The sequence below is a fragment of the Pseudorca crassidens genome, chromosome 5, assembly GCF_039906515.1.
Source record: "Pseudorca crassidens isolate mPseCra1 chromosome 5, mPseCra1.hap1, whole genome shotgun sequence".
NCBI classification, from domain to species: Eukaryota; Metazoa; Chordata; class Mammalia; order Artiodactyla; family Delphinidae; genus Pseudorca; species Pseudorca crassidens.
Genome location: NC_090300.1, coordinates 24,224,374 through 24,252,317, shown reverse-complemented (window position 1 = coordinate 24,252,317; position 27,944 = coordinate 24,224,374). Strand labels below are relative to the sequence as shown.

At 35.7% G+C, this 27,944-nt stretch overlaps 1 long non-coding RNA gene across 3 annotated transcripts in view; it reads right to left on the bottom strand.

Annotated features, from left to right (window-relative positions):
• Window positions 1–4,441: 4,441 nt before the first annotated feature.
• The window catches only part of LOC137224725 (uncharacterized), a 51,311-nt gene continuing 27,808 nt past the window's right edge, over window positions 4,442–27,944 (bottom strand). For 2 of the 3 annotated variants that reach the window (XR_010943475.1, XR_010943477.1), the window contains 3 exons: window positions 27,241–27,279; window positions 26,369–26,468; window positions 5,133–5,787 (listed from right to left, as the gene is read on the bottom strand). This is a non-coding gene — a long non-coding RNA (uncharacterized lncRNA). Of the gene's footprint in view, window positions 4,474–5,132; window positions 5,788–26,368; window positions 26,469–27,240; window positions 27,280–27,944 lie in introns of those variants that run through there. The other variant, XR_010943476.1, reaches the window with a different exon arrangement.

Below are 27,944 nucleotides of genomic sequence, written 5' to 3'. Positions count from 1 at the left end.
TGGGCCTGTCTGCATAAAACACTTGTTTTGCCTTGGAGTCCTATCAACAAGGAAAAGTATGACAACATTTTTTACATAACTATTTACTGAGTAACCCCCTTTTTTTTTTCAAAAAAAAGAAGTTATAGTTTCCTCATTTATTGTAGAGTCATAACAACTCTGCAAGACAAATATTATACTTTTCATGTTATACAGAAGTTAAATAACTTGTTTATTTCCCTGGAGTCAGAGAAATGAGTAATATTGGTCTGTCTTGGGAAGAAAAAATTGGTTTAAAGACTTTAATGTTCCTAAGATCATAAGATCAGTAAGTGACAAACTGGGATTTCCACTTTAAGTCTTTCTTTTATGCCACATTATCTCCTTACATTTGGGGACAGCCTGTTTTCATGAAATTCAGAAGAAAAAGTTACAATAAAAAGTAAGTTTTCTCTGTTGACCTTAAAAGAACGATGTAATATTGAAAGCAATCTTGCCACTATGTTCATTTTTTCACCTCATCTTTAGGATTATGATCTGTATTGTGTTATATCTATCTTACAAGAACATTAATAGTATTTTTTTTAAATGGACGCAAAATAAAATAGTATAAAAATCTGTATATTCCAGAATACAGCTATTAAATCATGTTACTGGACATAAAGACAATGAGATCTACTACTGATGTGGGATAATGGTAACCATTGATTAAAGTAAGTTATTATAAGCTCATTAATAAAGCTGTGGTTTTTCATACTTGGACAGATCTCTTTAGGGAAACTTCTAGATTAAAAATAAATTTTATTATTTTAGCTAAGAGCAAGCCTTTCTAAAGTCACAGGAATTATATAGCCAATTAGTAGTGCTAGTTACCGGTAATGTTAGAAATCCCCAAACTAATATTCTCTAGCCAAGCTTATAAGAATATGGAATATCCTCAAATGGTTACTTTCTCTATGCTTGGCTTCCAAACATTCTTCAAAAGTCATCTCATCTAGTAGCTAAGTATTTGTTTTATTTCACATGATTTTTTTTTTCATCTACAATGAGGTAAATTTGGTAACCAATAACCGAACCAATAATTTCAATAATTTATGTGTCACTTTATTTATTTAAGGTATGTGTTATTTATAAACTGATGCTTGAAAATCTCTACCTAATCAAAATCATGAGCATGGTAACTATTTTTTTTAGTTTCCTCCATGAAACTAAAAAATGTAATTTTCTACATGTAATTTTCTACAAACTTTCTAAGTCAGATGCTTTATTTTGTCATATTCTTGAGTGATAATAATTTAATTTTAGCATTTCTTTTATTTATATTTTAAAATCTCACATCCTAATAGAGTATTATATTAAAATTATTCTTTTAAAATTATAGCATAGCAAAATTGAGCTATTTGTAATGAGGTGGATGGACCTAGAGTCTGTCATACAGAGTGAAGTAAGTCAGAAAAAGAAAGACACATATATATGGAATTTAAGAAAAAAAAATGTCATGAAGAACCTAGGGGTAAGACAGGAATAAAGACACAGACTTACTAGAGAAAGGACTTGAGGATATGGGGAGGGGGAAGGGTAAGCTGTGACAAAGTGAGAGAGTGGCATGGACATATATACACTACCAAACGTAAAATAGATAGCTAGTGGGAAGCAGCCACATAGCACAGGGAGATCAGCTCGGTGCTCTGTGACCACCTAGAGGGGTGGGATAGGGAGGGTGGGAGGGAGGGAGATGCAAGAGGGAAGAGATATGGGAACATATGTATATGTATAACTGATTCACTTTGTTATAAAGCAGAAACTAACACACCATTGTAAAGCAATTATACTCCAATAAAGATGTAAAAAAAAATTATAGCATAGTGAGACTCTATTGGATAGCTATACACATTAAATCTATTTTCAAAATCTGCAAGTACAAATTATAGATTTCAGTGTACAATTAGACATAAGTGCTTTTTCCACTAATATAAATTTTAGAAATGCTAGATTGTTAAGAATGTAAAACTAAACTATTAAATGCAGAGTTATTTGATAAAAATACATTGATTTTTAAATTATTAATAAGGCTTTTTGTGAAATGAAATAACTACTGGGAATAGGGGCCAAGTGTTTTCAAAAGATGAAACGGTACTTGACTGGAAGGTTCTCCTGGCAAACTTGGTGCATCTTGGTAGGTACATCTGATGTGAGTCAGGTAAGATCCAGAAGTCACACAAGCGATGGACCACAGAGAAGGATGGAAAGGAGAGTACGCCACAATCTTCTATGCCAGCCAGAAAAGGAATACATCCTACAGATGTGAGGGTAAAGTTCAGGGACTTTACATGCTGAGGCAGCCCTAGAATTCTGTTTCTAAATATCATCTAAACACTTATATTTGATTTTTGTGTCATATTTTATGTTCATGAAAGTTTCATTATATCTTGCTAAGGGTACTATTTTTCTGTATTTAAAAGAGAGTGATTTTGCTGTCTAGCAATATTACCTGAGACTAATTACATAGACATTTTAGTGTTTCATTTCCCTGAGATAGTTATTATAATATTACACTTAGGTTATTTCTTAATTCTCTTCACTTAATTCTTACCCCTTAAGGAGTGCATTATTATCCTCCTTATAAAAGCTTATGTTTGGTGAGGTAAATTTCCTTTAGACAATGTATTAGAGGAACCATTTTCTAAACACATATTTTTTTGACTGAAGTCTATCTTTTTTTCAACTCATCACTATGGAAAAAGTATTTTGTTTCCCAAAAGCTGAGAATACTTTCAAGCAATGTGCTCTTTTCTCTACCTAGAGATTGTGTAACCAGTCATCACTCTAAAGTGAGTCTACCTTTAATTTTGTTTTTTTAAATCCTCCAGAGGTGGTTTTATCATTCCCTCTATTTTATTTTTAATTTCTTGTTTATGATGTATTTGGAAAATGGCTGAGTAGGTGGTTGAACACGAATGAAATTGTATGTTTTATTGGGGATTAAATCTGTAAGCTTAACCTCAATAACACCTTGCTTTTAATCTTAGTGGTGCTATTTTTGCACCAAAGATCATTACACATATTTTTCACTATTATAGAATGGCTGAGCCTGGATAGCCCTTGAAAAAATACATCTTTGGCCTGCCACATTTTTTCATTATTTTCTATGGTCCTTCATGTCTTTTTCTCTTTCTCCCAGCCTATTTCATCCCATGTCATGTTTTTCCAGTCTGGTTACCATTTTTAAAATATGTTAACTGAACATATTTTTTAAAATATGGTTTTACTTAAAATTCTGAAGAATGAAACTATAACACTAAAGTATCAAGTGATAGAGTTAGATTTTAGATGCCTTCCTTGGTGCCCCCTTAAACACATATAAGTGGCTGCCTAATCTACTAAACTATGCATTTCTTGAGCAAAAGAATTTAAGTACATTTGTTTTTGTATAAATCGGTATGTGTGTGTGTACTCATATATACATGTATGAGCATAAGACTAATTTTATGCATCACTACATTAACATATATACTAGCAGTTTATTGTAAATGTGTTTGAATAAAAATCTAATTTATCTTATCAACTATCCATAAGACAAGTCCTAATTTGAAATAATTTAAGGAGGACTTTGAGAAAACAAACAAATCATCCTTAACATATACAAAGCAAATATTTCATTGAGGCAGATAAATATCAGAATAAAACTTACAGAAAATATCAGAAGTCAAAAAAATCATAGATCTTTCAGCCAGTTCCACATTAATTTAGGATTAAAAATTTAAAAAGCAAATCTAGGTTTTATTCAGACATCATTCTCATCCTATTATATTCAGTGTTAGTTGCACCATCTAAATTAAAGATAATTAAAATTTTTAGTTCAGCAATTTGTTAATAGCACTCATGAGGAAAAAATTATACAAACTGATAAAAACCAATGTTTTCTTTTGTTATTTCAAAGTTATTTGCCAACAGGAGGTTTAAAAAAGAACATGCAAATGGGAAAACTGTACCAACTAACTACTATATTTAAATGAAATCTATTTACCTTTTATCCAGTCTGAATAGATGCTTTTTAATTATTGCTAATTGTTTAAGAAGGCTTTGCATCCCCGGGAAGATTTAGTCTGAATAAATTTAATTCCTTTAAAATCTCCTTCAGTTACAGGCAAATACAGTAAGAAGCCCCATAGATATGGCTGTAAATAGTCATAAAGGCAGAAACATTTAAATAAGTAGAGCAAGGAAGTCTTCCCCAAAAGAGGCAGAAAAGCTATATGGTTAGGATGTAAGAGCCAAACATGAAACACAGAGTTGAAACATTTGAGATGGCTGTGAAAAAGGTCTATGTTCACTTGTTAAAGAATGCGCTGGGGCAGACGAAATCATATGAATAGTTCTTTCACAGGTCACAGCGTCCATTCAGCCTGTGACATTGTTATTACCCACAGAAATAGATGTGCCTAATTAATATTCTGAACATACCTGGGAGAACATTCTTAAGGAAATCATCCTCTGGTGGTTTGAGAATTAAAAAAAAGAAAGAAAGAAAACAGTAAGCATTAAAAATTGGATCTAGATAACAAAGTCAACTGTTTTCAAAGTTTAATGCCAGCTGCAAATAGGAGTCTTGTTTGTGTACATTTCTTGGTATAAATGGTTGTGCCTTGTGAAATAAAGTTCAACAGTAGTTTGAATTTATTAGTAATTATATTCTTGCCATTTCAACAAATAACAGGCAAAAGTCAGCTACAGAAAGTTTGTCATAGTAAACTGTGCAAATTCATATAATAATGAATAATGTAGCAATTTATAAATTGAGCATTAATTAATGTAAAATGCTTAGAGTGAAAATACAGTATCAGGAAAAAGAATTTAGTATTTTCTTGAAAAAGTAGGTATGTCATTGATTGGAGAAACAATCACCTGGAAATAATGTTTAAGATATTTCTAAATAAATTATTAATTTTCAATATATGATTAAATCTAAATTTCTCATACACAGCTACAATACAATAAGTCATGAACTTCTCAGTTTTTTTATTTTGAACATTTTACATTTACAATAGCATTTATGGAAGATTAATTATACTTAAAATTTTACTTTTGCAAATTGGGATCTAAAACCATAATTAGTTTAAAAATATAATAAAAAATAGACTGTAGGACAAATTTTATGAGCTATTTTAATATATAAATTTAACATATGCATATTTATATATAAATGACATATATAAGCCCACATATATGTATAACGCATACATATATACATATATTAAAGAAAGAACTGAGGATAACACTATAGAATATTCAATAAAACAAGATAAAGGTACTTACTGAAGAATTTAGTAGTTAACGTACTTTATCCTGTTTACATACCTGCATTTAACAAAGTAATACATTCTGAAATGGGAGTCAGGTGTTTAGTGCCCAAACTTAATACAGTATGTATAAAACAAAATCCCTATTGAAATGAATGGAGCCATTCATTTCCCAGACACAAAAAGCTGTAGTTTCTTTGTCTTGCTACTTTAAGGCCCCTTGGTAGCATTTTTCCTTTTTTATGGTGCTTTAGGTATAGATGCTTCTCTGCTCAAAAATCATGAAAAAACTACAAGTAGCAAATACCTAAATATGTAACAGGTATATAAATGCTCCTCAGGATAAATAGATTATGGACAATTAATGGTCATCGTACCTCTGTCTTCATTTCCACTTGTTCCTGTAGTGTACACTAGTGGCTTATTAGGAATATAACCAAAGCAGTAACACAAATTCCAGGTTCAAAGTTAACTGAGGAAAATCTGGTTCCTTGCTTCTTGAGTGTTCCTTGTGAAAAGAACAATAAGCAATGCAGAAACAAAGTCATAAATGAGTATCATTCAAGGGACCACTTACAAAAACCCCATGTTATATTTTTGTCTGGTTGTAAGTATATTTCAAATTGGATGATCAAAGGAGGGTTTAACACCACTTCAAAAGTTGTTAAATGCAATAGGTGGTCCTTGTTTGGATTATGATTCAAACAATTCAAACCAAATGTGATCATGTTATGAAAAAAGAAATCAAAGAAATTTGAGCACATTGGATATATGATGACATTTTAAAAATTATCTTTTTTAGTTGTGAGAATGAAATTGTGCTTTGGATTTTTTTAATTTGTGGGTGAAATGATGTATTGTCTGGAATTCCTTCAAAATAATTGGAATGGCGTGTAGAAAGTGGGTGGATGTATTGTGGTGATATTTGAAATATGTTCAAAAATTCTTTGATATGCCTCCTTTCAAGATGTGGAGCTTGATTCCTCTCTCCTTGTGCGTGGGATGTGTGTCATGACTTACTCCTAGCAAGCAGAGTATGGCAGAAATGACAGTGTGTGATTTCCAACACTAAGTTAGAAGAGTCATTGAGCCTTCCTTTTTGTCCTCTCTCTTGTAGATCCTGCTCTGTGGGGAAACAGTGGCTGTCATGAGAACATTCCAGCAACCCTATGTAGTGAAGAAGTGAGTCTTTCTGCCAACAACCCCTGAGGACCTGAGGCCTCCTGCCAACAACCATGAGAGAGAATCACCTCGGAAGTGAATCCTGTGGCCCTGACCCTACTACAGATGACCACAGTCCACGCCAACAGCCTGACTGCAAATTCGACTGACTCTCAGAGCCGTCCAGCTAAGGTGCTCCCAAATTTGTGACCCACAGAAAAGGCGATGATAAATGTTTACTGTTTCAAGCTACTAGGTTGTTGTTGTTTGTTTGTTTTTGTAGTAACATATAACTAACAGTATCTATGAAACCAGATTCTCTATCTGTTAAGTTTTTGATGCTATTGAATAATGAAACATGAGGAGTTATTATAATATTTCATCTACTTTCATGTATATTTTAATAACTTGATAACTTTTTTATAATTAATTAATTAATTTTTGACTGTGTTGGGTCTTCGTTGCTGCGCTAGGGCTTTCCCTAGTTGCGGCGAGCAGGGGCTACTCTTTGTTGCGGTGCGCAGGCTTCTCATTGCGGTGGCTTCTCTTGTTGCGGAGCACGGGCTCTAGGTGTGCAGGCTTCAGTAGTTATGGCATGTGGGCTCAGTAGCTGTGGCTTGTGGGCTCTAGAGCACAGGCTCAGTAGTTGTGGCACACAGGCTTGGTTGCTCTGCAGCATGTGGGATATTCCCGGACCAGGGCTCGAACCCGTGTCCCCTGCATTGGCAGGTAGATTCTTAACCACTGCACCAACAAGGAAACCCAACTTGGTAACTTTTTAAAACTTGTTTTCATTTTTCTTATTCCAAGCTGTCATTTAAATGGAAATTATAGACATTTTGTTAAAGTGTAAGAACTTACAGTTTTCTTTAAAAAGAGTTCTTTTAAACCTTTTCGCTATTTTTTTCTCCAATAGTCCATAGATACATTTGGATCATACTCACCATTTTCCAGCAACTTTCCGAAAAGTAGATCTCAATGAAAAAAAAAAACACGCTAACAAAATCATGTAGGGCTATAAAATAGAGCCAGCACTAAGCGGGGACTTGGAGAAGTGATTTAGGTCCTCCCCACATCATAATTTTTATCACACTCTCACAAATAAGCATACTCTGTGAGTAAAACAGTGTGTTTTCTTGGCAAACACAGCTTCCAGATAAGACCCCTTGAGCTCTGACTGTACCAAAATAAGACTATACATGTGAAAGACATTATCTTTAAAGATTGCTGTGATATGATTACCTAAACCTCTATCTAAAATGAATATAATCAGTGAATATATATTTAATAGCCTTGAACTAAGTGTTAAATGAAAATGAAATATATTTTAACCTAAGAAAAACAAAGTTTTTTTTTTTTCATAGAGTAAATTCTGAAGGGATTAATTTCTAAAGTTTTGTGTCTTTGGTCTTCAAAAATGTAAGTTCAGCATATCATATTAAATAGAAAATGTATCTATTATCAACTATAATCAGGCTTTTATAGAGGAAAGTAATGCATATTAGGCACATCATGTTTGATACATTTTATTATGTTGATTTCTCACATTTTCCCTGTGAGTTACTTGTTTTTTTCACATTTATAGAGGAGGAAGGAAAACTTGAAAGATAAATTCTCTTGCTAGGATTACACAATTAAAATTAATGGTTCCCGGGCTTCCCTGGTGGCGCAGTGGTTGAGAGTCCACCTGCCGATGCAGGGGACACGGGTTCGTGCCCCAGTCCGGGAAGATCCCACATGCCGCGGAGCGGCTGCGCCCGTGAGCCATGGCTGCTGAGCCTGCACGTCCGGAGCCTGTGCTCCGCAACGGGAGAGGCCACAACAGTACCACAAAAAAAAAAAAAAAAATTAATGGTTCCCTATTTCATATTTGAGCTTCACTGAGTCTAAATTCCCAAATCACAGGGAGAACTGTTATGTACCTAGCATTGTGTTCTGTTCCATGTGGACAGAAAAGAAGACTACAGCATAGCCTCTGCCCTCATTATATATTTAAATGTAAGGAAACAAAATATTAAATGGAAAATATCAGGGCATGAAAATATTAATGGTATACTGCCTGGGTCTGCTATCATTGAAATGGAAATCTACAGGAATTAGGGATGTGTGTGGTCAACAGCAGGTGAAGAAATTTTCATTAAGGAGGTGAGATTTTAAGTAAGCTTTGAGAAAAAAAAGTATAATTTAGATAGACAGAATGTAGTGTGTGGGTATTATTGGTTAACTTAATCCCCACTCCCAGCCACCTTTCAGTTGAAGGAACTGCGTAGAAGAGTTCTAAATGATGATATTTAAGAAAAAGTCAGCTGTGAGATTTCTGGGAAGCCTGTTGCCTTCTTCACACTCCTTTCTCTTTTCGCTTCTTGTTGGAACTCAGATGTGATAACTGGAGCTGCCTAGAGAACATGCAATGCCTCAGGGTCACGTCACTGAGCTGCTCAACTAGCACCAGTAAGTGCTCATCAGAGCCTTCTTGTTATATAACAAAAACAAACCCATGTTTGTTTAAGGCTCCATATTTGGGCTATCTATTACTTCTTGCACAAACATTCCTAATAGATATGGAGTGGTATACACTATTCCAGGTAAGAGAAAAACCCTGAAAATGCACTCATCCTGCGCATAAAAAGTTTAAACTTCCATGACTGATAGTATTTGAATATAACTTAGTCTGATTCCAAGTCTAATCTTTGGCTAATAAATCCTGATGTGTTGCCTGAGAGAATCGGGCTTATTGTTTCCTTTAAGGTCTCATGTATTAATCTTCTCCATATAGTTGTATCTGAGATCATCTGCTGAATATAGGGTGGAATGAAGATTATGAGATTGTGTGAAGTCCTGAATAATCTCTATTTGGAATGTTCAATGGAATCCCTGGACCCACCCATGAAATGAAATAAAAAGCTGGATAAGCAACTGTGGAGGTCAGTTGGAAGTTAGTAAACTAGTATTTATTACTTTCGAGAATTAAGTTCTATACTCAACTGTGGTGACTGGGTTTAAGTTAGTTCGTGTAATTTTCTTACTTCTGGTACATTTGGAAGGGATAGACGACAGTATTAAAATTGTTTTATATAAGAGATGAAGGAAAAACATGACCTGGGCTTCAGTTTAAGGGATTGATAATGTTAATACTTCTGACTGAAAGGAAGCTATTTGAAAGGAGTGTTTGTCTTGGAGGGAAAGAGATAATTTCCCTGTTGGATGTATATGCATTTGAGTACCCCTTATGTGGACTTAGTAAGCTGCTGAGAACAGGCACAGAGACAAAGGCAGTGGGTTATGAATGGAGTTTGACATTAAGAAGTAATCAGGAAGAAAAGCAACAACAACTAGAAAAGTGGCTGATTTAATTAGACCGGCAAGCTAAAATTGCAGGTATCAAGAACAGATGTGTGAGCTTCCATAAGGGGAAGGCAGCAGTGTGAGGAACGAATATCGTGCATGGAGATAGAGCAGCAGTTAGGAAGATGAAGTGTCAAGAAAGCCAAGGGAGGGGACTTCCCTGGTGGTCCAATGGTTAAGACTCCGCGCTCCCAATGCAGGGGGGCTGGGTTGGATCCCTGGTCAGAGAACTAGAGCTTGCATGTCACAACTAAAAGATCCCGCACGCGGCAACGAAACTAAGACGCGGCGCAGTCAAATAAGTTTAAAAACAAAAGGCCGAGGGATACTGGTTGGGGACTCGGGAGAGCAACACAGTCAAGGGTAGGGCTGGGATTCAGGAAAGACCCTGCTGTTAGAAGGCTTTGGTGACCTGTAGGAGAATAGAGTTCTGGTTGTGGTGCGGATGGTGAAGAGCCTTCATTCCAGGAGTGGGGGAATGAGTGCAAGGAGAGAGAATAGACAAAGCCTGCCCAATAAACAGCCGATTCCAAAAAATGCATGTGCAGGATTGACGTGAAGTTTCAGGAGGATGGAAGGGGTTTATTCTCAATGTGGCAGCTGTTGGAGGGTGCAGATCCTGGAAGCATCAACTCCGTTTGACTTAGCAATTTGGGATAATATATTTAAAGTCCTTTGCTTGTTTCACTGTGGTAATTGCTTCTGAATTTTTGAAAAAAATGTGTGAATATTTTTGAGCTGTACAAAGGTTATAAAAAATTATTTACTTCACTTTATAATAATTGCCCTGAATTACAAGGCACAATTAAGGTGCAGAAAGTTGCAAGTATTCAGCTCTTAATGAGAAAGTTTCTTCCTACTTTTAAAGATCAAACAAAAATTTTTACAATATGTTTAGACAGAAAAATGTGTTTTGTTCATGGAAAAATTTTCAGTGTATTTTTAAACTTATGCTTTTGTATCCAACTTTATGAAATGTAACTATTCTTTGCTATCTACATTCTAATCATTATTGTATGGCATCAGAAAGCTGCAAAAACATCTTATTATCATGGCTCCGCACAAAATTGCCTTTATAGGATTGAACACAATAATTTGATTTTAAAATAATGCCACTACTTTCATCTAGTATGTATGTAGAAAGTAATCATGAACAAAATATCTACATTAAATATTAAAATAAAGACAATAAAATGACTGAAAAAATGATCCCATTCCTTATGCTATTCATTATTTTTTATTTAAGGTTCACATGATTAATTCTTCTTAGGACGCCCATGCTAAGAAAACAAAGAAAGTAGCAAAACCATTAAAACAGTGTATGCCATGTGTTTTGTTTCTGATAAATAAACAAAAACAAGGAGACACAATCTCTTTTTGTCTAATGGGAGCTCTAAAACCACCATGTTCCTTGATTCCCCTCAGTTCTCGGGAAGCTCAGTTGAAATTTTTTGAAAGAGCCTCCAGCAGGTTAGCTTTTTTTGGCATGATTATTTCTCCATCCTGGCTTTACTACTTGGCTTTTCTATTCTTTCTCATGCTTTATTGGTTTACCATTCTATGATATCTTCTTTAATATCATCAGTTTTCTTATAGCCATTTTGGAAGGGGGCAAAACATAAATAATGAATTATATCATTGTCAAATCATACTAACGTTCAATAAATAAATTTGTTTTGTTTTGTTTTGTTTTGCTTTTTTTTTGTGGTACGCGGGCCTCTCACTGTTGTGGCCTTTCCCACTGCGGAGCACAGGCTCCGGACGCGCAGGCTCACCGGCCATGGCTCACAGGCCTAGCCGCTCAGCAGCATGTGGGATCTTCCCGGACCGGGGCACGAACCTGTGTCCCCTGCATCGGCAGGTGGACTCTCAACCACTGAGCCATGAGGGAATCCCAATAAATGTGTTTTAGGGAAAATATTAAGATAAGTTTTAAAAGAATTAACTAGTCTTAAGCTAAAATTACAGTTTTAAATACCATTGTTATTTAAATGAATTTAGTTGAATGTTGAAGTCAGTTTATTAATGAAACTTACATTACTATTAAAAATAATCTAGAGACAAAAAGAGGACAATAGATTAGACTATTAATCAGAAATGTTCTAGATTGTATAGGGTATGAAATGAAAATAAGTATAACCAATTAAGCGTAGCAGATAATTTCCTGATCTGGGAGACTGTAAATCCACTTCTTACTCTGACTAGACCACTGAAATGTATCTGATCTTGACTAAGGCTTGACCTTTTGAGATTTCAGTTTTTTCATCTGTAAAATGAATAAATTTGACTTACCAGTAAGGCTCCTTCCAACTCTAAAACTTCTTTCCTGGAATGGTTTTTAAAATCTTTCTATTTTAGATGCACTACTTATCTTTGTTTTGTTTTATCTTGTTTGACTGGATATAATAATGGGTTAGGAGGAGCAAAAAATTGCATAGAAACCACACAGGAAAAAAAATATAGATATCTCTGGTGTTCCAGAATTTCTTTTGAAAGACTATGCTTAATACACTAGTAAACTTAATTTGGAAATGTTTAACTTCCAAAAGTTTGTGAAATTTTAAACAGTGAACCGCACTTAAAACCAGTTGCATTTTGCTGTAAAAGATAGAGGCTGAGAGTCTTTTAAGCGTACTTATGATTTTGGTATCTTATAAATTTACATTTGGTTTGCTGGGTTCTCTGTATAATGTGTTTTTGCACACTTTCTTTCAGAATTTCAACAGATTCAACCAGTGGGAATCTGGAAAACAGAGTTCAATGGAAATGAAAACTACATATTTTAACATCATTCTTCACTTTTTCTCTGAGTTTCCAAAAAGATTTGATTCTAATTTGATTTGGGAGTGAGTTTACTAGATTGCCCATCTTGATTTCAGATTGACAGCTGGAGGGCATTCAACAACCACAGACCTAAGGCAGAACTACCTAAAGTAGAACTATAGTTGGAGGGAAACCAAGGACTCTGCATCAGTAAAATTTCCATGTTACTGATGGTTTCTTGTTTCTGTCCTTTTTCAAGTATTTGAGTGTTTTTTTTTACTTTTGTGTTTTAAAAGCTTTGTGCTTATATAGAACCTCTGGTAAAGGAATGGAATCCAAAAGAGCAATATCATTTTGGCTGAATTGTTATGGAAAGCTGGTAAAAATCAAGTTTTTATAGTATCCCCCTGACACCATCAGACTATTGAGAACTTTCCTTAATAACAATGTACATTTTAATTATAATAGCTCAGCTTCTTTAACATTTTTTTTTTTTTACTATCTTCTAACCTACTGACATAGTTGTTGAGAAACTTATGAATGCTTCAATGGAAGAAGAAAGTCACTACTTAAAACACTAACATAGATGTTAGAACAGTTATTGAAGTAATTGACTTTCTGAAGCTGCATAATTGATAGCCTCCAAATGTTAAATTAATTTATGTAAGAGCTATCAAAAAGCTCCTCCTGAGTTTTCCTTATTTTTCTGGGGAAAAAAATATAATGTCACCACCAACAACCCAAAGATGATTAATAGAGAGAGTTAACAAAACCAAAGATGATTATTTGGGAAAGTCAACAAAATTGACAAACCTTTAGCTAGACTAAGAAAAAAAGAGAGAAGATGCAAATAACCAAAATCAGAAATGCAAGTGGGGACTTTATTATCAATCTTACAGAAATTAAAAGAGAATAAGAGAAATTAAGAGAATAGTGAACTATTGTATACCAATAAATTTAATAATCTAGATAAAATGGACAAATTTTTAGAAGCACAGGATTTAACAAACTGACTCAAGAAGAAATAGAAAATCTCAACAGACATAAAACAAGTAAAGAGATTGATGCAGTAATCAAAAACCTCCCAACAAAGAAAAGTTCAAGACCAGATGACTTCACTGGTGAATTCTATCAAATATTTAAAGAAGAATTAATACTAATCCTCCTCAAACTTTTCCAACAAAAAAAGAGGAGGGAATACTTTCTAACTCATTCTATGGGTCAACATTACCTTGATACCAAAGACAGATAAAGAAACCACAAGAAAAGAAAGCTATAGAGGAATATCCCTTATGAATATTGATGCAAAAATTCTCAACAGAATACTTGCAAACTAAATTCAACAGCATATTGAAAGGATTATACATCAAGTGGGACTTATCCCAGGGATACAAGAATGGTTCAACATAAGAAAATAAAGTAATGTAGTCCATCATACACTTAGAATATAAGATTAAAAACCCACATGATCATCTCAATTTACATAGAAAAACATTACACAAATATGTGTATACACATGTAGACTATTGGAGTATGTTAAGGCTTCAAGAATCCCATCAGTTTATCAAGGGATAACTTTATTTTTTCTAGCACATGCCTCCTATCATTTTCTTCCCCCTTTACTTCTTTATTTTTTTGTCTCTTTATCGCCTAGCCATCCTACAGCCTCTTCATGTGTTGGCTTTTATTGTTGACTTCGTTTTATGATTCTCTAAGTTGCATAGAGGATTTAGAAGATTTTATCCTACTTCATTTAGTACTTACTTCCTAGTGTAGTTAGGATTAATGTTTATTTTTCTTTCTTTCTTTCTTGGAGAAAGGCATCCCAGAAAATCAACCTAATATCCTATATCAACTTTCCTAAAGGCTAGTGATAGCCACATTGTCAAGAGAGATATGGCAAGATATCACAAACTCTACTAACTAAAAGCTCTATTACAAAGCTCTGAGGGGGATGGAGGTCCCTCTAATGAGCAGGAAATAACCTGCCAGCTGCATGGCTGGTAATAATATGGATGTGGAGCTGGGTCCAAAGAGGAATGCAGAGTTCTCAGAGCCTGTTGATAGAGCTTGTTGAACTCTGTGGGGAGGGTGCTTCTAGAGACAGGGCTCATTTTGTCCATTCCGAGATCCAGTCCTACAAGCCTCCTAGGATCTGGACTCATCATGGGGCAACCACGAGAAAATTTGTGTTACAAAGTCTCCCTTCATTTCTTCGTTATCATATTCTTTTACACTTTTTTAACACAACAGGTTCTAAAATCCTGCTTTCCTCATTTTTTCCACATATGACTTTCATTCTCTCCCCTGGACAAGTCATGATTGGTCTTGATCTCTTGCTTGTTAGATAGAGACTTCATGACTAATAATCTCTACATCCCAGTACCTGCTATGATGTCTAGGACACAGTAATTATCCAATACATATTAGTGGATTGTTATAAGATATTAGCTAGTTGGCTTAAATACATCCTCTTTTTCTTTTCAGAATCAATTTCCCAAACATTACTAGTCAACCAATTATGACTGTAAATATTAAACAAGGTGCTTGGCTGACGCTGTAAGGATTTCAAAGATGTACGTCCTTTGACTTTAAGGAAATTGTTTTAAAAATAAAAATACAGGGCTTCCCTGGTGGCACAGTGGTTGAGAGTCCGCCTGCTGATGCAGGGGACATGGGTTCGTGCCCCGGTCCGGGAAGATCCAACATGCCGCAGAGCAGCTGGGCCCGTGAGCCAAGGCCGCTGAGCCTGCACGTCCAGAGCCTGTGCTCCGCAACGGGAGAGGCCACAACAGTGAGAGGCCCGCGTACCACAAAAAAAAAAATTAAAAAATGAAAATAAAAATAAATAAAAATACACTTAAACTATGAGATGAAATTTAGTTTTGTCAAAAAAATATTTACTATGGCTTTATGCTTTAAACCACAAACCGGATCAATACTGAAAAACATTAGAGGAGGCCATTATAGGGTATAAGCAATTAAGTGTTATTATAATTATTATATAATATGATTTTTAAAATAAACTTATTTATTTATTTTTGGCTGTGTTGGGTCTTCGTTGCTGCGCATGGGGTTTCTCTAGTTGCAGCAAGCTGGTGCGCGGGCTTCTCTTTGCAGTGGCTTCTCTGGTTGCAAAGCATGGGCTCTAGGTGCGCAGGCTTTAGTTATGGCATGTGGGTGCACGGGCTTAGTTTCTCTGCGACACGTGGGATCTTCCAGGACCAGGGCTCGAACCCATGTCCTCTGTATTGGCAGATAGATTCTTAACCACTGTGTCACCAGGGAAGTCCCTATAATATGATTTAAATGTGTAGCTAAAACTATTAATGGAAGTGCAAGAGGTAAACTAGAGTTACAGAGAACACTTCTAACAGAACACCTGAGCCTCAAAGGATTGGTAGTTATGACATTAGAATGCAGAAAATGCAGAGCATTCTAGGTGAGGGCAGGAGCAAAAGTTCTAAAGAGAGAATTTACAATGTGTGCTTGGAAAATAGGATATAATAGAACAAGTAAAGGATTCCTTAGAACTCTGCATCTTAGAAACATTCCCTTTAAAAAAAAAAATTATGGCCAGAATGGGTATCTTAAGAATATTTATATATGAGGAGACTCCTTCTCTGGCTTTACTTGCTGGAAAATGAGCTGAGAGACCAACAGGACTAGCTCATGTGGACCAATAGGAAAATGACAAAGATTGCTAGTTTCCTTAATCCCTCTTTTTGCAGGAGAAAAACTTATAAAATGGTTAGATGAAGGAGGCAGGATGTCCTCCTGATGAAAATCCTTCCCTAGGTAAATTTATGTCAGAGAGATGGGGCTGGGCCCAGGAAAAGGTTCACCCCCTGATGGCCGCTCCTTCCCCTGTTCCCTGAAGAATCACGTCCTTTCAGCTGATGCTTAAAAGACCCTTGCCTGACTGGGGTGTAGTAAGGAGAAAAAGTGCCCTAAGGGGAGGGCGCAAAATGTCTAAACAGCCAAGCCAAGGAGGAAAGCAGATGTTATGGGTTGAATTACACTGAAGTCCTAACCCCCAGAACCCCCCAGTACCTATATTTGGAGATAGTCTTTAAAGAGCTAATTAAGTTAAGATGAGGTCATTAGGGTGGGCTCTAATCCAATATGACTGGTATCCTTGTAAGAAGAGGGGCAAAAACACACACAGAGGGAAGACCATGTGAAGACACATGGCCATCAACATACCAAGGAGACAGTCCTCAGAAGAAACTAGCTCTGTTGACAACCTGATCTTGGACATCTGACCTCCAGAACTGTAAGAAAATTAATTTCTGTTGTTTAAGCCACCACGTCTGTTGTACTTTGTTATTGCAGCCCATGCAAACTAATACAGCAGGATCCCCAAATGTGCTTAGTATAGAATTGATTACACCTATTGGCAGAAAAGGAGGTAGGTTGATCCAAGAGTTAAGTGCCTCCAAAAAATTTCATTATGTATCTGTACATTTACCCAAGGGTTGAAGAGGAGCGCGACACTTTTCTGAGGGCAAAGTGAGATAAGACACCACCCTCTAATAAGGGTAAATTTTAATGTCTGCCCATGCTGAGCATATGGCAAGAAGAAGATATATGCAACTGAAGGTACAAATTAAGAGGGAGCTAAATTGTGCTGTATAAGGAAGGAATGAGAGGCCAGAAGACAAATTTTTATGTAGAAAGTCAGAAGTCTGGGAGGCCAAGGCCAAATGGAGGAGGGGGAAAAAGAGGAGAGCCAGTGGTGACAGGTGGGGAGGTCATTTGCTTGGGCTTTGCAGTTGACCCTGCCGACACTATCTGAAATTTCCTAAGAAATTTCTTTACAGGTCTTGATGTGAGTGGACTTATTTTTGAGACTACAGAGAAGTGTTGCACCAGTTGGCAAGTTTGATGCAGGCAAAAACAGACTTTTCTGGGGGATGACTCACAATTTGACCTCAACAGTTAGGGTTATCCGGGAAGTAAGAGGGATTATGTCACAATTTTGTGAGGCACTGGTTTGAACACGTGGAACTGAACAACATGGTGGATGTCAGGCAAATATGTGAACTTGACTCTGTACAAAGGATCTGGGTAAGATTCACACATGGGCTTTAGATGTTGGCAACCTAATAGCGTCTCTGAGAACTCAACTTGTTTTGTGAGCCTCCAGTGGGGCAGCCTTAGCTGTCACAGGAAGCATGGTAACTCCTCATGGGATGTCAGTCCTGCAGCAGATCTTACCCAAACTCATTGGCCAGTGAAAAAAAACCTTTTCCCTCTCTTACCACCCTTGCCTACCCTAAAAATAAACATTAAAAAGTAAGAAAGAAGACCTCTAATACCATTGGGGTGAAGGAAGTATTGCTAATAACCCATCCAGGGCTCTAACATATGTCACTCTCTACTGTAGAAGCCCACACAGCCTTGGGCTGCTGATCTCTATAGGACATTGGTCGTGGTGCCCAGAAAAGCCATGTCCAACAGAGTAATGGTGGCATCTCAGCATCGGCAGTGCCTGCCTGCACTGTGGGGACTTCCATGACCTTCAGAGTAGCCAGGATCCCCAGCAGGCGAATAAGGTGACAAGGAAAAGATGATGAAGCAGGGCTAATTTGAGAATGACATTTGGTTTGTAGTCACTGCATCTGGCTACTTGGGTGCTCAAAGGAACTGTGAGCTTACCCTGCCCACAGGCCTGAGGAATAAGAGTAGTAGAATGAGATAACTATAAATGGGAGCAGGGTAGCAACCTTGCCCAGTGAAAATGAACTCGTTTGAGCAAAAGTGAAACATCCTCTGGGGACTCCTGGAAATACCTGGGTGGGGTATGTGCTTTGCAAGGGGCTTCGGTCCTGTGTAATGCATGTGAGGCCAGAAGGTAGTAAGATGCTAGTTATTAATGTTAATGTGATCTCATTTGCTTCCATAGGCTCTTGTGGCCTGGGGAAATTTTGGTTCTATTGTGTGTAATAGGGAGCTTCTGATTTTTAAAAGCAAAATAGTTGATAGAATAGAAATAGTGTTTTAGAAAGATTAAATTCCAATTTACGAGGAAAGAGAAATGACTTTAGCAGTAGGAAAACATTAGTTACATTGCTTTAAAAATTGAGGAAAAAAATTCACTGTAGGTTTTAAACAAAGCTATCCCGTTTAATATGGTAATTAATATACATACCTCAAAGAAAAAGAAAAATGCTCCAAACTTTGGAATGACTCACAGAGGTCTACAAAACTCCTGCTAATTAAGGTCCTCAGAAGTTCTTTAGCTTGAAGCAAAGCCAACATAGCTTGACTTCTAGTCTGTGCTAACACCTCTGAATAATTGCTAATGTCTTGTTTTCATGTTTATATTGCCAACTTCATGCTCCTTGAGCTGGTTTCTGAATCTTACTATATACACACAGCTTACAATGCTTCTCTTCAAGCTGTATAAGTGGTGGGGAATGACATCGGGCCAGTTCCCTCTGCATAGTATAGGACAAACAAAACAACTGCAGGTTAAATCATTTAATCTAGCCTAAATACTTCTGTTTAACTATCTTAAACAAGTTACTGATTCTCTCTTTGTTTCATCTTTATTCTGTGTAAAATAAAAGGTCCAGATGATCCCCCAAGTTTTTCCATCATAAAACTATATCATTCTAGAAAAATAATGATATAATTACTTGAGAATCACTTTATTTTCCCATGTTGACTAAATCCTCCTGTACTTTTCTCTCAAGGCAGGTTGAAAAGATTCAGAATTTCTCTTTAGTCTAACTAAAATTGCTCTATCTTCCAATAAAAGGCAGACAGCAGCTTTAGCTTACAAAAGGGAGCAGGAAGCAAGCGAGGAGTAACTTCTGCCTAAATGAAAACTTCATTAGGAAAAATGAACTAATCAGTATGCTCTGAGGGAAAGTCATCTGTTCAGGAGGGCATAGCCTCTGCTGCTACACGTACTTAATTTATATTATTATTAAAATTGCTACATAAATATATATACATATATTTTTATATATTTGGAACACAGCTAATGGACCATATTTTACAACTTGGTATTTCTATCAGGAATTACTAGCTATTCTGATATTACATTTGAATATGGATGAGATAACATATTCAAGCAAATATGTGCACTGTGGTGTTAGGAATAGGAAATAAACTCGTTAAACAGAACCTTCTGCAAAGTTCCACATTCTGTGGTGAGTCAGTCAGTACATAATAGCAGGGCTGAAAGATCAGTCCAAGTGTCATCCAATAGCAATATTTTGCATCAAAAGAATATCCTGAACACTTCCACCAGGGAGGAGATGCACTGGTAGTAGAGGTTGAGGCTCTCCGGAGACTCAGGTACTCGATGCCCTCTAGACTAACAAAGGAGTTTCGTGAGAGATCTAGAGATTTTAGACCTCTTAAATTCATCAAAGAATTTCCTAGGTTTTGGAATCATGGAGAATTTAAGAGCTTCTAAATGAAACCATGTCACTGATAGGGCCTTGGTGCTCCGGCTGGGTGTCAGGCCTGTGCATCTTAAGTGGGAGAGCCAAGTTCAGGACATTGGTTCACCAGAGACCTCCCAGCTCCAAATAATATCAAATGGCAAAAACTCTCCCAGAGATCTCCATCTCAACGTTAAGACCCAGTTCCACTCAACAACCAGCAAGCTACAGTGCTGGACACCCTATGTCAAAAAACTAACAAGACAGGAACACAAATCACCCCATTAGCAGAGAGGCATCCTAAAATCATAAGAGGTCACAGGCACCCCAAAACACAACACCAGACATGGTCGTCCCCACCAAAAAACAAGATCCAACCTCATCCACCAGAAAACAGGCACTAGTCCCCTCCACCAGGAAGCATACACAAGCCACTGAACCAACATTAGCCACTGGGGGCAGACACCAAAAACAACAGGAACTACAAACCTGCAGCCTGCAAAAAGGAGACCCCAAACACAGTAAATTAAGCAAAATGAGAAGACAGAGAAACACGTAGCAGATAAAGGAGCAAGGTAAAAACCCACCAGACCAAACAAATGAAGAGGAAATAGGCAGTCTACCTGAAAAAGAATTCAGAGTAATTATAGTAAAAATGATACAAAATCTTGGAAATAGAATGGAGAAAATGCAAGAAACGTTTATCAAGGACCTAGAAGAACTAAAGAGCAAACAAACAAAGATGAAAAACACAATAAATGAAATTAAAAATTCTCTAGAAGGAATCAATAGCAGAATAACTGAAGCAGAAGAATGGATAGGGACCTGGAAGATGAAATAGTGGAAATAACTACTGCAGAGAAAAATAAAGAAAAAAGAACAAAAAGAATTGAGGACTGTCTTAGAGACTTATGGGACAACAATAAATGTACCAACATTCGAATTATAGGGTCCCAGAAGAAGAATAGAAAAAGAAAGGGACTTAGAAAATATTTGAACAGATTATAGTTGAAAACTTCCTTAATATGGGAAAGGAAATAGTCAGTCAAGACCAGGAAGAGCAGAGAATCTCATATAGAATAAATCCAAGGAGAAACACACGAAGACACATATTCATCAAACTATCAAAAATTAAATACAAAGAAAAAATATTAAAAACAGCAAGGGAAAAACAACAAGTAACATATGAGGGAATCTCCATAAGGTTAACAGCTGATCTTTCAGCAGAAACTCTGCAAGCCAGAAGGGAGTGGCAACACATATTTAAAGTGATGAGAGGGAAAAAACTACAACCAAGATGACCCTATCCAGCAAGGATCTCATTCAGATTCGACGGAGAAATTAAAACATTTACAGACAAGCAAAACTTAAGAGAATTCAGCACCACTAAACCAGCTTTACAACAAATACTAAAGGAACTTCTAGGGGCAGGAAAAACAAGAGAAGGAAAAGACCTACAATAACAAAACCAAAACAATTAAGAAACTGGTAATAGGAACATACATATCGATAATTACCTTAAATGTAAATGGATTAAATGCTCCAACCAAAAGACATAGACTGGTGGAATGGCTACAAAAAAAAAGACCTGTATATTAGCAGTCTACAAGAGACCCACTTCAGACCTAGGGACACATACAGACTGAAAGTGAGGGGGTGGAAAAAGATATTCCATGCAAATGGAAATCAGAAGAAAGCTGGAGTAGCAATTCTCATATCAGAGAAAATAGACTTTAAAATAAAGACTATTACAGGAGACAGAGAAGGACACTACATAATGATCAAGGGATCAATCCAAGAAGAAGATATAACAATTGTAAACATTTATGCACCAAACATAGGAGCATGTCAATACATAAAGCAAATGCCAACAGCCATAAAAGGGGAAATCAACAGTAACACAGTCACAGTAGGGGACTTGAACATACCACTTTCTCCAATGGACAGATCATCCAAAATGAAAATAAATAAGGAAACACAAGCTTTAAATGATACATTAAACAAGATGGACTTAACTGATATTTATAGGACATTCCACCCAAAAACAACAGAATACACTTTCTTCTCAAGTGCCCATGGAACATTCTCCAGAACAAATCAAATCTTGGGTCACAAATCAAGCCTTGGTAAATTGAAGAAAACTGAAATCGTATCAAGTATCTTTTCTGACCACAACGCTATGAGACTAGATGTCAATTACAGGAAACAAACTGTAAAAAAATACAAACACATGGAGGCTAAACAATACACTACTTAATAACGAAGAGATCATTGAATAAATCAAAAAGATAAACAAAAAATACCTAGAAACAAATGACAATGAAAACACGACAACCCAAAACCTATGGGCTGCAGCAAAAGCAGTTCTAAGAAGGAAGTTTATAGCTATAAAATCCTACCTCAAGAAACAAGAAACATCTTAAATAAACAACCTAACCTTATACCTAAAGCAATTAGAGAAAGAAGAACAAAAAAGCTCCAAAGTTAGCAGAAGGAAAGAAATCATAAAGATCAGATCAGAAATAAATGAAAAAGAAATGAAGGAAACAATAGCAAAGATCAATAAAACCAAAAGCTGTTTCTTTGAGAAGATAAACAAAATTGATAAACCATTAGCCAGACTCATCAAGAAAAAAAGGGAGAAGACTCAAATCGTAGAATTAGAAATGAAAAAGGAGAAGTAGCAACTGACACTGAAGAAAAACAAAGGATCATGAGAGAGTACTACAAACAACTATATGCCAATAAAATGGACAACCTGGAAGAAATGGACAAATTCTTAGTAAAGCACAATGGGTCGAGACTGAGCCAGGAAGAATAAGAAAATATAAACAGACCAATCACAAGCAATGAAATTGACAGTGTGATTAAAAATCTTCCAACAAACAAAAGCACAGGATGAGATGGCTTCACAGGCAAATTCTATCAAACATTTAGAGAAGAGCTAACACCTATGCTTCTCAAACTCTTCCAAAATATAGCAGAGGGAGGAACACTCCCAAACTCATTCTATGAGGCCACCATCACCCTGATACCAAAACCAGACAAAGATGTCACAAAGAAAGAAAACTACAGGCCAATATCACTGATGAACATAGATTAAAAAAATCCTCTACAAAATACTAGCAAACAGAATCCAACAGCACATTAAAAGGATCATACACCATGATCAAGTGGGGTTAATCTCAGGAATGCAAGGATTCTTCAATATACGCAAATCAATAAATGTGATACACCATATTAACAAATTTAAGGAGAAAAACTATATGATCATCTCAATAGATGCAGAAAAAGCTTTCAACAAAATTCAACACCAATTTATGATAAAAACCCTCCAGAAAGTATGCACAGAGGGATATAAGGCCTTATATGACAAACTCACAGCCAACATCGTTCTCAATGGTGAAAAACTAAAACCATTTCCTCTAAGATTAGCAACAAGACAAGGTTGTCTACTCTCACCACTATTATTCAACATAGTTTTGGAACTTTTAGCCACAGCAATCAGAGAAGAAAAAGAAATAAAAGGAATCCTAAGAGGAAAAGAAGAAGTAAAGCTGTTTGCAGATGACATGATACTATACACAGAGAATCCTAAAGATGCTACCAGAAAACTACTAGAGCTAATCAATGAATTTGGTAAAGTTGCAGGATACAAAATTAATGCACAGATATGTCTTGCATTCCTATACACTAATGATGAAAAATCTGAAAGAGAAATTAAGAAAACACTACCATTTACCACTGCAACAAAAAGAATAAAATACCTAGGAATAATTCTACTTAAGGAAACAAAAGACCTATATGCAGAAAACTATAAGACACTGATGAAAGAAATTAAACATGATACAAACAGATGGAGAGATATACTATGTTCTTGGATTGGAAGAATCAACATTGTGAAAATGATTATACTAAACAAAGCAATCTACATATTCGGTGCAATACCTATCAAACTACCAATGGCATTTTTCACAGAGCTAGAACAAAAAATTGCACAATTTGTATGGAAGCACAAAAGACCCCAAATAGCCAAAGCAATCTTGAGAAAGAAAAACCAAGCTGGAGGTATCAGGCTCCTGGACTTCAGACTATACTTCAAAGCTACAGTAATCAAGACAGTATTGTAATGGCACAAAAGCAGAAATATAGATCAATGGAACAGGATAGCAAGCCCCAAGATAAACCCACACACATATGGTCAACTTATTTTTGTTAAAGGAGGCAAGAATATACAATGGGGAAAAGACAGCCTCTTCAATAAGCGGTGCTGGGAAAACTGGACAGTTACATGTAAAGGAATGAAATTAGAACATTTCCTAACACCATATACAAAAATAAACTCAAAATGGATTAAAGACCTAAATATGAGGCCAGATACTATAAAACTCTTAGAGGAAAATGTAGGCAGAACACTCTATGACATAAATCACAGCAAGATCCTTTTTGACCCACCTCCTAGTGAAATGGAAATAAAACAAAAAATAAACAAACGTGAACTAATGAAACTTCAAAGATTTTGCACATGAAATGAAACCATAAACAAGACGAAAAGACAACCCTCAGAATGGGAGAAAATATTTGCAAATGAAGCAACTGACAAAGGATTAATCTCCAAAATTTACAAGCATCTCACGCAGCTCAATATCAAAAAAACAAACAACCCAATCCAAAAATGGTCAGAAGACCTAGACATTTCTCCAAAGGAGATTACTGTTTGCCAACAAACACATGAAAGTATCCTCCACATCACTAATAATTAGCTAAATGCAAATCAAAACTACAATGAGGTATTACCTCACACCAGTCAGAATGGACATCATCAAAAATCTACAAACAATAAATGCTGGAGAGGGAGTGGAGAGAAGGGAACCTTCTTGCACTCTTTGTGGGAATGTAAATTGATACAGCCACTATGGAGAACAGTATGGAGCTTCCTTAAAAAACTAAAAATAGAACTACCATATGACCCAGCAATTCCACTACTGGACTTATACCCTGAGAAAACTATAATTTGAAAAGAGTCATGTACCACAATGTTCACTGCAGCTCTATTTACAATAGCTAGGACATGGAAGCAACCTAAGTGTCCATCGACAGATGAATGCATAAAGATGTGGCACATATATACAATGGAATATTACTCAGCCATATAAAGAAACAAAATTGAGTTATTTATAGTGAGGTGGATGGACCCAGAGTCTGCCATACAGAGTGAAATAAGTCAGAAAGAGAAAAATATATAATGTATGCTAACACACATATATATTTGAAATGAAAAAAAAAAGAAAATGGTTCTGAAGAACCTAGGGGCAGGATAGGAATAAAGACACAGACATAGAGAATGGACTTGAGGACACGGGGAGTGGGAAGGGTAAGCTGAGACGAAGTGAGAGAGTGACATGGACTTATATACACTACCAAATGTAAAATAGATAGTGGGAAGCAGCTGCATAGCACAGGGAGATCAGATTGATGCTTTGTGTCGTCCTAGAGGGGTGAGATGGGGGGGGTCAGAGGGAGATCCAAGAGGGAGGAGATATGGGGATATAGGTATATGTATGGCTGATTCACTTTGTTATAAAGCAGAAACTAACACAACATTGTAAAGCAATTATACTCCAATAAAGATGTTAAAAAAAACAAAAGAATATCCTAATGACTTCTATTTATCTACGTTTAGACATATCTGCAGAAAAATTCAGTACACAGAAATAGGAATGCAAAATATTTATGAACAGTTATTTGGTTTGTCAAATACCCAAATTCAAACCTTAAACTGCACTGGATTTCACAAAATCTCAGTGAGTGTGCTTTAAAAATTTTTTAAAAAGAAGAAGAAAGGAAAAGAAGGAAGAAAAGGAAAAAAAAAAGAAAGAAAAAAGGCAGGTGCAATCATAATAGATATGGCTCTCAAGAAACATCGGAGAATTGTGCTACAAAATAAGCAATTTAATCGTGGCATAAATAGAAGATAAACTTTATAGAATGCAGAAAATAATTTTCTAAGTATATTCCTCTAATTTTACAGGAGAAATGGGAGCAAAAGAGAACTAATATTTATTGAAGTCCGCTATGGACTTGGCTCCTTTATTTAACCCTCAGCACCATCCAGTGATGTCAGTATTATAATTCCTTTTAAACTGAAACATAACAGAGAATGACATGTGATAAACATTATAGGAAACCACATCTGAGGACCAGAGGGAGATATGGATACATGCGAACATAGGTAACGAGGACAAACTACTTACAAATTGAACAAAAAAGAAAACAATCAAAATCTTAGCTTATGCATATTTCTCCCATAAAAATAAGAAGTACTAAGACAGCTAAAACAAGCAGAAGAGGCCAATGTTAAAAAGGTCTTTGGAACAACATTGAGTTGTTTTTACTAAAGAGAAAAATATAATAAAGTACCTGGAAAGGATCAGGCAAACATCATTCAATGAAAAGAGGAGGGATTGATTTTCTTCTCCCTCCTTATTTCCTCTTTCTTTATTGAAGGCAATCTTTTGTCCTGTGGATTATGAAAGAAATGTTGTTTAGGCCACCCAGACTATGGTATTTTTTTTTACAGCAAACATGGCAAATTAAAGTAATATTAATGGCAAAATGGAAGCCAATAGACCAAATGCAGTGTGTAACCAAATTAAAAGACAACAGAAATCAGAAGAATCACTTTCAAAAGTCTTTGCAAAGTATTAGTAAAGCAAATGTTTAAGTCAATTATATCAGTAATAGTGGAAGCAGAAATATGTAGACACAACAAAAGTTTATATGGAAAATAGAACTTATGAAACACACACACACACACACACACACACACACACGGGAGAGAAGAAGCAAAGCACTGTAAAGGAGAAAATAAGGTACAGTTTAATTTAACTAAAAGTTTTCTAATAATTAAACCATTTATTTTTATTCTACCATGTAAGTGTAACAATCTAGTTTATTACTGATAACTCTTTAATGATAATAAAATCATTGTTTCTTTTTTATATTAGGAAATATATTTTTCTTTATTACACAGCAAATATTCTTGTAAAATAGATAAGCAAATACAGATAAACAAAATCAGCTCTATATTAATTAGACTAGGCTAGGTTGTGCCATGGTAACAAAAAATTCCCCATATCTCAGGGGCTTAAAACAAACAAATCAACCAAAAAGATTTACTTTTCTCACTCATGCATTACTGCTCCTGTGAATTATTGTGTCAGGTTTCTTAGGCTGCTATAACAAAATACCATAGTCTGTGTGGCCAAAGCAACAGAAATTTGTTTTCTTACAAGAAGTCCAAGATGAAGGTGTTTTGGTGGAGTTGATTTCTGAAAAGAGAAAAAGTGGAATATTGAAAAATACCCCAAATGACAATGACACTGTGTATAATTTTCTATTGTAACATTGTTCTTATAACTAATCTAATAATGCTATGATAAAAATCACTTTGTCTTGTTATGATCTGTCACAGTACAAAGACATTACATAATTATTGACTATATTCCTCATACTGAACATTTCATACCCATGACTCATTCATTTTTCAACTGGAAGTTTGATCATTTTTAAATGTATAGAAATATTACATCACTATGTTGTGTAACAGGAAATAACATAGTATTGTAGTTAGCTCAATTATACTTCCAAAACCAACAAATATAGAAAGATCAGATTTGTGGCCACTAGAAGAGGGGAGTAGGTGGAGGGGGAATTGGATGAAGGCAGTCAAAGGGTACAAACTTCCAGTTATAAGATAAATAAATACTAGGGGTGCAATGAACAACATGATAAATAGAATTAACTCTGCTGTATGTTATATATGAAAGTTAAGAGAGTAAATCCTGAGTTCTCATCACAAGGAAAAAATTCTTTCTATTTCTTTAATTTTTTAAAAAAAATTTTATTTTATATTGGAGTATAGCTAATTAACAATGTTGTGATAGTTTCAGGTGCACAGCAAAGCGACTCAGCCATACATATACATGTATCCATT